Here is a 13,074-nt window from a genome sequence, read left to right on the forward strand (position 1 = left end):
AAAAGCCTCAAAACTGAACAATGACGTAAATAATGGACCCTCAGATTAAAAGACGGGTGCTTTACAGACTGAGCTATCCAGGTTCTTTCTAAGTGCACTTTTGCAACATTTTCAAAAAATATGTCTCTGTCCATATTTAAGTATACTCAGAAAAATTATCATCCAATATGACTGTTCAAAGCCAAAACCAAGCACATAATCAATAATTTGTCGTGAATTTGGACATATTCAAAGACATGTTTTTTGTTTTTTTCTCTAGTGTAAAAGAGCATTTTATTTCTCATGTCAAACAAGTGCATTAAGCATGCAACTAATCTTCAAGCACAAGCTGAGATTTAAACAATACAAAGTGATCTGTTGAGTAGTGTTGAGCCACCCCCGTAGTGTTCGAGTTCGGTTCGGTTCGTCGAACACCCGTGTGTTCGCCGAACTGTTCGTCGAACTGTTCGTCGAACACCTTCGAACACCGTTAAAACCAATGGCAGGCAAACAAAAACACATAGAAACACATAGAAAACACCTTCAAAGGTGTCCAAAAGCTGACAAACTGCTCAGAAGACACAACTAACACATGGAAAAGTGACAAGTACATATAGTCATGCGAAAAGAAAAGAGGTGGAGGAGTAAAAGGAGGGGGAGACACAGATATAGGCATGTCATGCCCTTCTAAAATCCAAAAAGTGAGAAGCCGACACGGCCAGTCCGCTCCTGCCCGTACCACCTCCGTGTCGCCGGGTTTGTGCCAGAGCCGCGGTGAACCCTGACGGCCAGCCCCCCTCTCCCAATACTGGTGCCTGTCCGCTGGTGGGTCGAGAGAGCCCCCCTGTGGTGGAGGCAGCTCTAAGCTTTTTAATTTAAATTGTCCCTCTAATTTGAATGAATACACTTTGAATCCATTTACAAGGATCTATTGGAGGGCAAGTCTCATGCCAGCAGCCGCGTAATTCCAGCTCCAGTAGCGTCCACTAAAGCTGCTGCAGTTAAAAAGCTTTTATAAGTATCGAGCTCGGCTGTCCACCGCAAGGCATCCTAGTGCCAGTCCCAGCCCCTATGCCTTGGGGTGCCTCCTGATGCTCTTCACTGAGTATCCCGTGGTCCCGAAGCATTTCCTTTGAAAAAATTAAGTGTCCAAACTACAGGTGGTGTAGCTTGCTTAACAGCCGGGATAATCCGCTGACTAGCAGACACTGCTACTAGGCACAAAGTATTTCCTGGGCTAGATGCAGTTAAAAATTTGTAAGTAGATACTCTCGTTGGATGCTGAGAAAGCATTCCATAGAGTCTCCTGGCACGCCATATATGATTCTCTTAAAAAGCTTGGGGTAGGGGTCTAGGGGACCCTTTTATAGCCAAAATCACGGCCCTGTATCACAATACGTCACCTAGGCTGAAGATAAATGGAACTGTAGCACCGAGGGCTCGGTTGCTACAGACGTATTGCACCTCACCCAGAGGTGTGATATCTCACTCTCAGATAAGGATGGAGTGTGGATCAGGACCCGACACCTGCATGCATTACACCACATTGCCGTGGGGCAGGGCGACCAATATGCCCCTGAGATGGGCACGACAGTCCCTGTCCCTGGCTGGAGTGGGGGGAGGGAACACTGATTAAGGGGAACCCTGCAGTGCAGGAGCAGGGAGGAAGCAGTTCCTGGGTGCATTGAGAAGGGAGTATAAAAGGTGGGCACCATCTTAGTTCAGTGCAGAGAAGTCTGAGCAGAGGTGGCAGGGAGCAGGGGCTCTGCATGAGCTCTGTTCCGGAGGCAGGCCTAGTAACAGAGGCCCAGGCCTGCAAGAGGGAGAAGGAAGGAAGAGGAGCGGAGAAGGCTCCAGGAACGAGGAATGAAGGGATCCCAGGGGTGCGGACGAGCGAGTCGCCACCGCACGCCCGAATACACCTGCGTGGAGGGGTCAGGCCAAAGGGGGAGACCGGTCCCCGAACTAGTGGAGGCAGGAAACGACCCTCAGCTAGAAACCGGAGGCTCTGACATTTTATGTGGCGCAGCCCCTTGCTCCACCCGCTAGGAAGGCACCACATAGGGTCAGGGAAACTGGCGCCAAGTTTACCAAGAGGAGGCCCGAGGCAGCCGGACAGAAGTGTTGGTAAGAAAGGCCAGACAAAGGACACACAAAGGGGGTCCTGTGAAGCGCTCCAAAGTTATCTGGGAGTTGTCTGAGCCCCTCACCTGGTGAGCACAGTACGACGTGGGCAGCCGTTACCTGCAGATGTGGTCTGGATAATAAGAACTGTGAGTAAAGGCCCTGAACTGCATCACTGACTCCGTGTCATTACTGCTGCTGCCCTGCACCATCACCCCCATCCTCCGCATACACTGTCCTGAGGCTATACTCCTCCCGTGGGGAGTTATGCTACGCTCTGCTGCACCCACAACACCAGCCTTAGCGGTCTGCCCTGTAGCGGCGGTTCACTCTGACCGCAATCCACGGGTGGCGTAGTCGGACATTTAAACATCAAAACCACATAAATAGTTCCGCCACTGGTTTGACCGCCCTGAGCCACGGAACCGGATCGCCGCCACGAAGACTACAACCACCAGCATCCACCAAAAAGGGTCCGGCTCCGGGTGTCCCAAGGCCCAGGGGGTGCGTCAGAACATTTTCATCACCTTTCACAATCACCAATGGGACAAGGCAGGGATGTCCTCTGTCCCCTCTCTTATACATCCTAGTGACGGAGCACCTGCTCTCATCAATTCGCCATAACCCCAATATTAGGTGGATTGAGGTGGGAGGCACCGAGTACAAGTGCTCTCTATTTGCTGATGATGTCCTAGTATATATCACTCAATCACATATATCCATCCCTGCTGTTATGGCTGAAATAGATCACTTTGTTACATGGTAAAATTTTAAAATCAATGCAGCGAAGTCTGAGGCCCTCGATGTCTCCCTCCCTAAATCCATATAGGATTCCATCCAGTCCAACTTTCCCTTTGCCTGGCCCTCACAGGGTATCAAATACTTAGGAATTCCTATTCATAGAGACCTCTCCCATCTATGTTATCTTAATTTTGGGCCCTTTATTGAACAATTCCATACAGACCACGGTTGGCAAGTTAGAACTGTAAGATTCACTACGTGAACCACTGGTGTTTTGTGGAAAAGCACATGTACACCGCGTTCCAAATTATTATGCAAAAAGTGTTTAGGAGTGATAAGGGAAGAATTTGTTTGTTTGTCAGTTAAACTCATTGATGGTGATGTGTGTCAGGGGTCTTTATATCACTGTAAGCAATTGCAGACACCTGTGCTAATTAGTTTGGCAGGTGTGTCCAATGAAAGGCAAGACTACTTAAGAAGGCTCTCTCACATTATTAAGCAGCCTACATTTTCTGCCAAAATGGGAAAGAAAAAGGATGTGTCGGCTGCTGAGAAGCAACAAATTGTGGAGTGTTTAGGTCAAGGCATGACTACAATCAACATTGTGCGATGATCAGGATGAAGTGTCTTGGCAATCAAGAAGTATGTAGCTGATTCACAGTACACACGTGTGCGTGCTGATAAGGGCAAATTGAGGACTCTTTCCTACAGGCAATTACGTCAGGTTGAAAGAGCAGCGGCAAAAAAGCCTTGTCATAGCAGCAGACAAGTTTTTGAAGCTGCTTGTGCCTCCAACGTCCCCCGAACAACAAGATGCAGGGTCCTTCAGAGGTTTGCAGCTGTGCATACGCCATCCTGTCGACCTCCTCTATCCACTTCACACAAGCAGAAACGGCTCCAGTGGGCCAAACATTACATGAAGACTGATTTCAAAACTGTTTTGTTCACGGATGAGTGCCGTGCAGCGCTCGATGGTCCAGATGAATGGAGTGGAGGATGGCTGGTTGATGGACACCCCACGCAAACACGGCTACAGCGCCAACAAGGAGGAGGTGGAGTAATGTTTTGGGCTGGAATCATGGGGAGAGAGATTGTCGGCCCCTTTAGGATCCCTGAAGGCGCTAAAGATGAACTCCATAATGTATGTGGATTTTCTCAAACAGCACTTCCTGCCATGGTTCAAGAAGAAGAACCGTGTATTTCACAGCAAGATCATTTTTCTGCATGATAATGCACCATCTCATGCTGCACATAAAACATCTGCATCTCTGGCTGATATGGGCATAAAAGGGGACAAACTTATGGTGTGACCCCCATGCTCCCCTGACCTCTACCCCATTCAGAACCTTTGGAGCATCATTAAAAGGAGTGTCTATGATGGCGGGAGGCAGTTCACATCTAAGCAACAGCTCTGGGAGGGTATTCTGTCCTCATGCAAAACAATTGAAGCAGAAACCATCCAAAACCTGACAAATTCAATGGACGAGAGAGTTCAGAAGCTCCTTTCGAACAAGGGGTCCTATGTGAAAATGTAACATCACCTAGAATAAAGTTTTGAGTTGAAAACTGTTTGATTTCAGTTTCTAACAACCTGCTAATGCTTATAATTTCAAAAATGACCATTTTTTTGGTCTTTATTAAAATGAAAAGGTTGATCGAAAAGTTTGGGGGATCTAAGAGTGTGGCAACCCAGTAGTCATGATTACTTCGAATTCTGACAATATGAGGGTCATGCTGCAGGTAGTGCAGCAAGAAGGCACTTATGTGTCTTGCGCATCTCGGAGCCCCAAAATTATTTTCCGGGCTAGATGCAGCTAAAAATTATTTTTAATTTTAAATCTGGTGAAGCTTATTATAGATGGCCTAATAGGATCAGTGCTGCACACTGCTACAAAGCCCAAATTATTTTCCAGTCAAGATACAGATAAACATGATTAGTAATTTGAAAGCTTAAAATGGTTGGTAGGGTGATTTTAACCAATCATCAAGCTTTTACTCTCCCCAGGATGACACAGGGGTAGAAAAGTCGTTTCGGATCCATGATTTGTTCATCTTTATGAACGTGAGTCTGTCTACATTATCAGTGGAGAGCCGCGTGCGCTTATCTGTCAGCACACCACCAGCAGCGCTGAACACACGTTCAGACAGAACGCTGGCTGCGGGGCATGACAAGATCTCCAAGGCGTAAGTGGCTAGCTCCGGCCATTTATCCAGATTGGAAGCCCAAAAAGAGCAAGGGTCCAGTGACACAGTCGTGGCTTCAATGTTTACTTGGAGATACTCCTGTACCATCGTCTCTAGGCGTTGACTATGTGTCAGACTTCTTGTCTCCTGTGGCCTTGCAAAGGATGGGCTAAAAAAGTGGTGAAATGATTCCGCAAAATTGATGTTACCAGCAGATACTGTGGTTCTGTTATGGTTTGAGTGCTGAACACTTGACGGTCCCACGGTTGGCAAGTTGGAACTGTGAGATTCACTACGTGCACCACTGGTATTTTGTGGAAAAGCACATGTAAGATTCTGCAACAGTCTCTGCTGATACTCCTGCATGCGTGCATCCCTTTCTATGGCAGGAATAATTTCTGCAAATTTACTTTTGTACCGGGGATCTAACAGTGTGGCAACCCAGTAGTCAGGATTATTTCTAATTCTCACAATTCGAGGGTCATGTTGCAGGTAGTGCAGCAAGAAGGCACTCATGTGTGTTGCGCATCCAGGAGCACCAAGTCCCTGTTGTGTTGGTGGCGAGGTAACAATCATGCTTCCTTCCTCTGTCCTCTCCCCCCAACCTCGCACAACAGAAATGTGATCAAGGTCTCCCTCATCTGATGAGTCTTCCATCAGTTCGTCCTCCACTTCTTCCTGGGCTCCTGCACCTTCCTCACTAGTTTGGCTGCTACCATGCGCCCTGGTAAAATCATCTCCCCCACCCTCACATGCCTGCCGCCTTGGTGCTGCCGACCGTCTGGACCTTGCAGATGTTAGCCCTTCCACATACAACTTCTCCTCCTCTACTTCCTCCACCTCCTCTTGTGCCACCACCTGACTCCGAATTCTGTTTAACATGTGCTCCAGCATGTAAATCACCAGAATAGTCATGCTGATAATGGCATCGTCAGCACTAAACATCTTCGTCGCCATTTCAAAACTGTGCAGAAGGGTGCATAGGTCCCTGATCTGAGACCACTCCTCCAGCGTGATTTGCCCCACCTCTGAATCTTGTTGACCCAGGCTATACGTCAGAACGTATTGCACCAGGGCTTGTCGGTGCTGCCACAGTCGCTGCAACATGTGCAGAGTTGAATTCCACCGGGTAGGCACATCGCATTTTAGCCGGTGAAGTGGCAGGCCCAACGACTTCTGTAGAGATGTAAGTCGCTGAGCTGCGGGATGCGAACGGCGGAAGTGAGCACACAGCGACCGTGCCCTCTGCAGAAGGCCATCTAGTCTGGGATAGTGGGCTAAAAATTGCTGGACAACCAGGTTCAACACGTGAGCCATACAAGGCACGTGTGAGACATTGCCCCGGCGAAGGGCCGCACCCAGGTTTGCAGCATTGTCGCACACGGCCTTCCCTGGTTTCAGGTCCAGTGGAGACAACCATTCATGAAATTGGTTCTCCAGAGCTGACCACAACTCCTCAGCTGTGTGACTCACATTTCCCAGACATTTCAATGTAAAAACCGCCTGATGACGTTGAGCCCTACTGCCAGCATAGTAAGGAGGTGTGCAGGATCCCTTCTGCACAGTTAGAAAGCTTGTGGCATGACCAGACAGGCTTTGGGTGCAGGTGGAAGACCGAGAGGAGGTTGAGGAGGCAGAAGCAGTGGAGGAACTTTGACATAAAGAGGATTGACGCACAACTCGTGGGGACTGCAAGACTTGGACAGCAGCCCCTTGTCCTGCTGTCACCATAGCTACCCAGTGCCCAGTCAGCGACATGTAACGCCCCTGTCCATGCCTACTCGTCCAAGTGTCTGTGGTGAAATGCACCCTGTCACACACAGAGTTTCTCAAAGAAGCGGTGATGTTGTGTGCGACATGCTGGTGGAGCGCAGGCACACCTTTCTTTGAGAAGTAGTGCCGACTGGGCATCTGGTACTGGGGCACTGCGACGGACATAAGGTCTCGAAAATCCTCTGTGTCCACCAGGCGGAAAGGCAGCATTTCTGTAGCCAAGAGCTTGCAGATGGTGAAATTCAACCTCTTAGCTTTCTCATGGCTAGGAGGAAATGGTCTTTTACTTGTCCACATCTGAGGGACCGAGGGCTGGCTATTGTGCTTAGACGGGGTTGATAAGGGTGTTCCCGGCAAACTGCCGGTCTGTGAGGAAGATGCAGGCGGACATGTTAGGTTGCCTTGATCCAAAGGTAGTGCTATCGATGTCGGACAGCGCTCAAGACCAGCTGGTGTTACCACCTCCAAAGAAAATGATGACCTGCCAATCACGCTGGCTGTTGCGGGTAAAGAGGTGGCAGGTCTGCGCCCCAAAACAGGTGTGACTGCTGTCCCCCCAGTCACAGAGGATGAAGAGGCCGCGGATGCACAAGATATGGCAGACGGTGGTTGGCCCGGCCGGCTAGGCCGCATTGTAGCACACTGAGCTTCCCACTGCAACTTATGCTTCATGTCCATGTGCCGGTTCATGCATGAAGTACTCAAACTATGTATTTTTTGGCCTCTACTTAGCTTTTGCTGACAAATGTTACAGATAACACGAGTTGGGTCATCTTTATCGATCTGAAAAAATGCCCAGGCTATGCAAGGCTTAGCACCCATGCGACCTGAAGAGCCACCACGACTTGTGGTGAGAGGCAGAGTTGTGTTTGAGGATGCAGTTGTTGACGTGCTTCCAGTACTACGTCTCTGTCCAGGAAGGCGCAACCTGACCTCGTCGTCACTAGCATCTTCCTCCACCTCCTCTGCTGACCTCATCTCTTGGCTGACTGTGGGTTGACAGTAAGTGGGATCTCCGACCTCATCATCATCACCCTGTGCGTTATCACACCCGTCGTCCTCAGAGCCAACCTGTTCCTGCCCTGACAAAAAACTAAAGTTGTCGCTCCAATCAGGTATTTGAGTCTTATCATCGTCTTCCTCATTGTCTCCACCAACAGGAGTTACAGTTTGGGAATGAGGGTCTACATTATGGTCAGAACCTTCTGCGTCTGGTCCTGGATCCGACTCATAAAGATTCTGGGCATCAGTGCAGATCATTTCCTCGTCTGGATTCACAGAAGCGCTGGAGTCGACCTCTGATTCCCAGGCTATAGTATGAGTAAACAGCTCTGCAGACTCAACCATCTGTTCTACCTCATACTCAGACGGGCAGCTGGAGATTTGGGAGCTGTGAGGAAGCAAGTGCGATTTGGGTGACACCTTTGAGGACTGGAGTATTTGTGATGTTGAAGTTGATGTGGAGGAGAGCCCACTTAAAGGAGCACTTGATATCCGTTGAAGCACCTGCTGTTTTTGTGCCTCATCTGGAATTTGTAGCGATTGGCGTGGCCGTAAGAAAGGGATCTTATCACATTGTCCGCTAAAAGAAGTAGACATTTTAGTTTGGCTGGAAGATGGTCTTTCTTCTGCACCTACCCCACGGACACAACCTTTTTTCCCCTTCCCAACACGCCTATTCCCCTTTCCACCAGCAGCAGGCCTTTTTCCACTCATTTTGGTGGTTAACTAATTCACAACTCTGGAGTTGTTTGCACAAAAAAACAATGGATGGTAACCGAGCAGAGCTGAGTGGCCAAACTGTGGTATTAGGCCAAAACTATTGGCTGGGTTAGATGCAGAAAAAAATTATTTTTAATTTGCAACCTGATGGAGGTCAGTATAGATGGACTAATAGACCAAGTCCCACACACTGCTAGAAGCCCAAATATTTTTTCAGAGCTAGATGCAGAAAAAAATTATTTTTAATTTGCAACCTGATGGAGGTCAGTATAGATGGACTAATAGAACAAGTCCCACACGCTGCTAGAAGCCCAAATATTTTTTCAGAGATAAATGAAGAAAAAAATTATTTTTAATTTGCAACCTGATGGAGGTCAGTATAGATGGACTAATAGACCAAGTCCCACACACTGCTAGAAGCCCAAATATTTTTTCAGAGCTAGATGCAGAAAAAAATTATTTTTAATTTGCAACCTGATGGAGGTCAGTATAGATGGACTAATAGACCAAGTCCCACACACCGCTAGAAGCCCAAATATTTTTTCAGAGCTAGATGCAGAAAAAAATTATATTCAATTTGCAACCTGCTGGAGGTCAGTATAGAAGGACTAATAGAACAAGTCCCACACACTGCTAGAAGCCCAAATATTTTTTCAGAGCTAGATGCAGAAAAAAATTATTTTTAATTTGCAACCTGATGGAGGTCAGTATAGATGGACTAATAGACCAAGTCCCACACACCGCTAGAAGCCCAAATATTTTTTCAGAGCTAGATGCAGAAAAAAATTATTTTTAATTTGCAACCTGATGGAGGTCAGTATAGATGGACTAATAGACCAAGTCCCACACACCGCTAGAAGCCCAAATATTTTTTCAGAGCTAGATGCAGAAATTTTTTTTATTCAATTTGCAACCTGATGGAGGTCAGTATAGATGGACTAATAGACCAAGTCCCACACACTGCTAGAAGCCCAAATATTTTTTCAGAGCTAGATGCAGAAAATAATTATTTTTAATTTGCAACCTGATGGAGGTCAGTATAGATGGACTAATAGACCAAGTCCCACACACTGCTAGAAGCCCAAATATTTTTTCAGAGCTAGATGCAGAAAAAAATTATTTTTAATTTGCAACCTGATGGAGGTCAGTATAGATGGACTAATAGACCAAGTCCCACACACTGCTAGAAGCCCAAATATTTTTTCAGAGCTAGATGCAGAAAAAAATTATATTCAATTTGCAACCTGCTGGAGGTCAGTATAGAAGGACTAATAGAACAAGTCCCACACACTGCTAGAAGCCCAAATATTTTTTCAGAGCTAAATGAAGAAAAAAATTATTTTTAATTTGCAACCTGATGGAGGTCAGTATAGATGGACTAATAGACCAAGTCCCACACACTGCTAGAAGCCCAAATATTTTTTCAGAGCTAGATGCAGAAAAAAATTATTTTTAATTTGCAACCTGATGGAGGTCAGTATAGATGGACTAATAGAACAAGTCCCACACGCTGCTAGAAGCCCAAATATTTTTTCAGAGATAAATGAAGAAAAAAATTATTTTTAATTTGCAACCTGATGGAGGTCAGTATAGATGGACTAATAGACCAAGTCCCACACACTGCTAGAAGCCCAAATATTTTTTCAGAGCTAGATGCAGAAAAAAATTATATTCAGTTTGCAACCTGATGGAGGTCAGTATAGATGGACTAATAGAATGATGCTATGCCCAAAAGATTTTACTTCACTAGGTGCAGTAAAAAAATTGGCATTCTATACACAGGTGGTATATCTTGCAACACAGATAGGCTACTCCACTGACTAACACACTCTGCAATAGGCCAAAAAGGATTAGCTTTGCTAGATTCAGCCAAATGCTGTGAAAAAAACTTGCACAGCACTGGCACAGACCTGCCTGGCAAAAACTGATAGGAACTGATGTAACCTAGTCCTGAAAAGGACACCAATTACAATTAGTCTTTACTCCCACAATCTATCTATTTAAAAGCACAGACCTGCTTGATAAAAGTCGTAGGAAATGCTGTAACCTAGTCCTTAAAAGGACTGCAATCACAACTATTCCCTACTCCCAAGCTATCTGTATATTTGTGCGAAAATTGGCTTGAAATTAACAAGGTATAGCGCACACAGCAACAGCGGTGCCGTCTAACACGCAGCTGCAGCAATGAGAAAATGGTGGCGACGGGGAAAATGGCTTGGTCTTATAGGGCAAGGACATGTGACATACACTGCCAATCACACATGCCCTTGCTTGTGTGAAAAAAAGCACTTCGCTCCGTGTGTGCGCTGCTGATAGGCTGACAGATTGCACCTCCCCACTGCAAATGCGGGAAAGAGAAAAAAAAATGAAGATCTTCATTTTTCCTGCAGAGATCCATCCCCTGCCCCTCCCCCCACCCCGCTGTACACTCAAACTGCGTATTAACATTAATTTTCATCATTACTGAGAAAAAATCCAGTTATGATTTTGGTGCACGAACAGTTATCGAACATAACCTCGAACAGCCGAATTTTTCTCAAATTGTTCGTGTTCGCCGACCGGCTCGAACACCGCCCAAAACAGCTCGAATTTGAGATTGGCGAACAGTTCAAGTAGAACAACGCTCATCTCTACTGTTGAGATTTAAAAGCTTAACGCCTGAACAGAGACTTGAACCTTGGACCCTCAGATTAAAAGTCTGATGCTTTACCGACTGAGCTATCCAGGCTCCTGCTTATCAAACTTAGCACATTTTTCAAGATTTGCTTCCGATTCATCTAAGTGTATCTTCAGATATGTTGATTTTTTTCATATGTGTGTACATACCCAAAACCAAAGCCAGCACATAGTCTGCCAGCATAATGAGATGTCAGGTTACATCTCTTTTTATACTCTATGTATAGGAAACAGGGGAAGAGGAATGATGAGTATTCAGCCCAGTGAAAGGCTATCAGATTTCGGCAGTTAAAGGCAGGTGAAGTTGCATCATCAAGCGGTTGATTTAGTTTACTCCAAAGATGAATTCACATTCACACAGCTCAGTATTGATTAATTTTGACTTTCATATTGGTACTGCTAAATGTGCTGCAAAGAAAAAAAAGTAGGAATCACTCTGATTCTCTGTGTTTTTTATGGGAGACATCATAGCTGCTAGTTTCCACCCATCAGCTTAAAGAGTACAGAAAGTTAGACATAGAGTCTACAGAGGGAAAAATGCAGAAAACAAGTCATAAAATTGCCAAAGTAGTGTTAATCCTCATATCCACATGACATTTATTTCTGAAAAGCTAGGTATGATTTAAACAAAGCTAAATGATAGGTCTAGGTTAAAAAGCCTCAAAACTGAACAATGACGTAAATAATGGACCCTCAGATTAAAAGACGGGTGCTTTACAGACTGAGCTATCCAGGTTCTTTCTAAGTGCACTTTTGCAACATTTTCAAAAAAAATGTCTCTGTCCATATTTAAGTATACTCAGAAAAATTATCATCCAATATGACTGTTCAAAGCCAAAAGCAAGCACATAATCAATGATTTGTCGTGAGTTTGGACATATTCAAAGACATGTTTTTTGTTTTTTCAATAGTGTTAAAGAGCATTTTATTTCTCATGTCAAACAAGTGCATTAAGCAGGCAACTAATCTTCAAGCACAAGCTGAGATTTAAACAATACAAAGTGATCTGTTGAGATTTAGAAGCTTAATGCCTGAAGAGGGACTTGAACCCTGGACCCTCAGATTAAAAGTCTGATGCTCTACCGACTGAGCTATCCAGGTTCCTTCTGAACAAACTTAGCACATTTTTCAAGATTTACTTCTGATTCATCTAAATGTATCTTCAGATATGTTGATTTTTTTCATATGTGTGTACATACCCAAAACCAAAGCCAGCACATAGTCTGCCAGCATAATGAGGTGTCAGGTTACATCTCTTTTTATACTCTATGTATAGGAAACAGAGGAAGAGGAGTGATGAGTATTCAGCCCAGTGAAAGGCTATCAGATTTGGGCAGTTAAAGGCAGGTGAAGTTGCATCATCAAGTGGTTGATTTAGTTTACTCCAAAGCTGAATTCACATTCACACAGCTCAGTATTGATTAATTTTGACTTTCATATTGGTACTGCTAAATGTGCTGCAAAGAAAAAAAAGTAGGAATCACTCTGATTCTGTGTGTTTTTTATGGGAGACATCATAGCTGCTAGTTTCCACACATCAGCTTAAAGAGTATTGAAAGTTAGACATAGAGTCTACAGAGGGAAAAATGCAGAAAACAAGTCATAAAATTGCCAAAGTAGTGTTAATCCTCATATCCACATGACATTTATTTCTGAAAAGCTAGGTATGATTTAAACAAAGCTAAATGATAGGTCTAGGTTAAAAAGCCTCAAAACTGAACAATGATGTAAATAATGGACCCTCAGATTAAAAGACAGGTGCTTTACAGACTGAGCTATCCAGGTTCTTTCTAAGTGCACTTTTGCAACATTTGCAAAAAAAATGTCTGTCCATATTTAAGTATACTCAGGAAAATTATCATCCAATATGACTGT

The 13,074-nt window shown here is 45.1% G+C and overlaps 2 non-coding genes across 2 annotated transcripts; both read right to left on the reverse strand.

Annotated features, from left to right (window-relative positions):
- Positions 1-11,178: 11,178 nt before the first annotated feature.
- TRNAK-UUU (transfer RNA lysine (anticodon UUU)) lies at positions 11,179-11,251 on the reverse strand. The gene has a single exon. It is a non-coding gene; the product is annotated as a tRNA-Lys (tRNA).
- A 976-nt stretch (positions 11,252-12,227) lies between these two features.
- On the reverse strand, positions 12,228-12,300 carry TRNAK-UUU (transfer RNA lysine (anticodon UUU)). Its single transcript has one exon. It is a non-coding gene; the product is annotated as a tRNA-Lys (tRNA).
- Positions 12,301-13,074: the final 774 nt, after the last annotated feature.

This window comes from Phyllobates terribilis, unplaced genomic scaffold (genome assembly GCF_046119375.1).
Source record: "Phyllobates terribilis strain yellow unplaced genomic scaffold, ASM4611937v1 Scaffold_1__5_contigs__length_1240528914, whole genome shotgun sequence".
NCBI classification, from domain to species: domain Eukaryota; kingdom Metazoa; phylum Chordata; class Amphibia; order Anura; family Dendrobatidae; genus Phyllobates; species Phyllobates terribilis.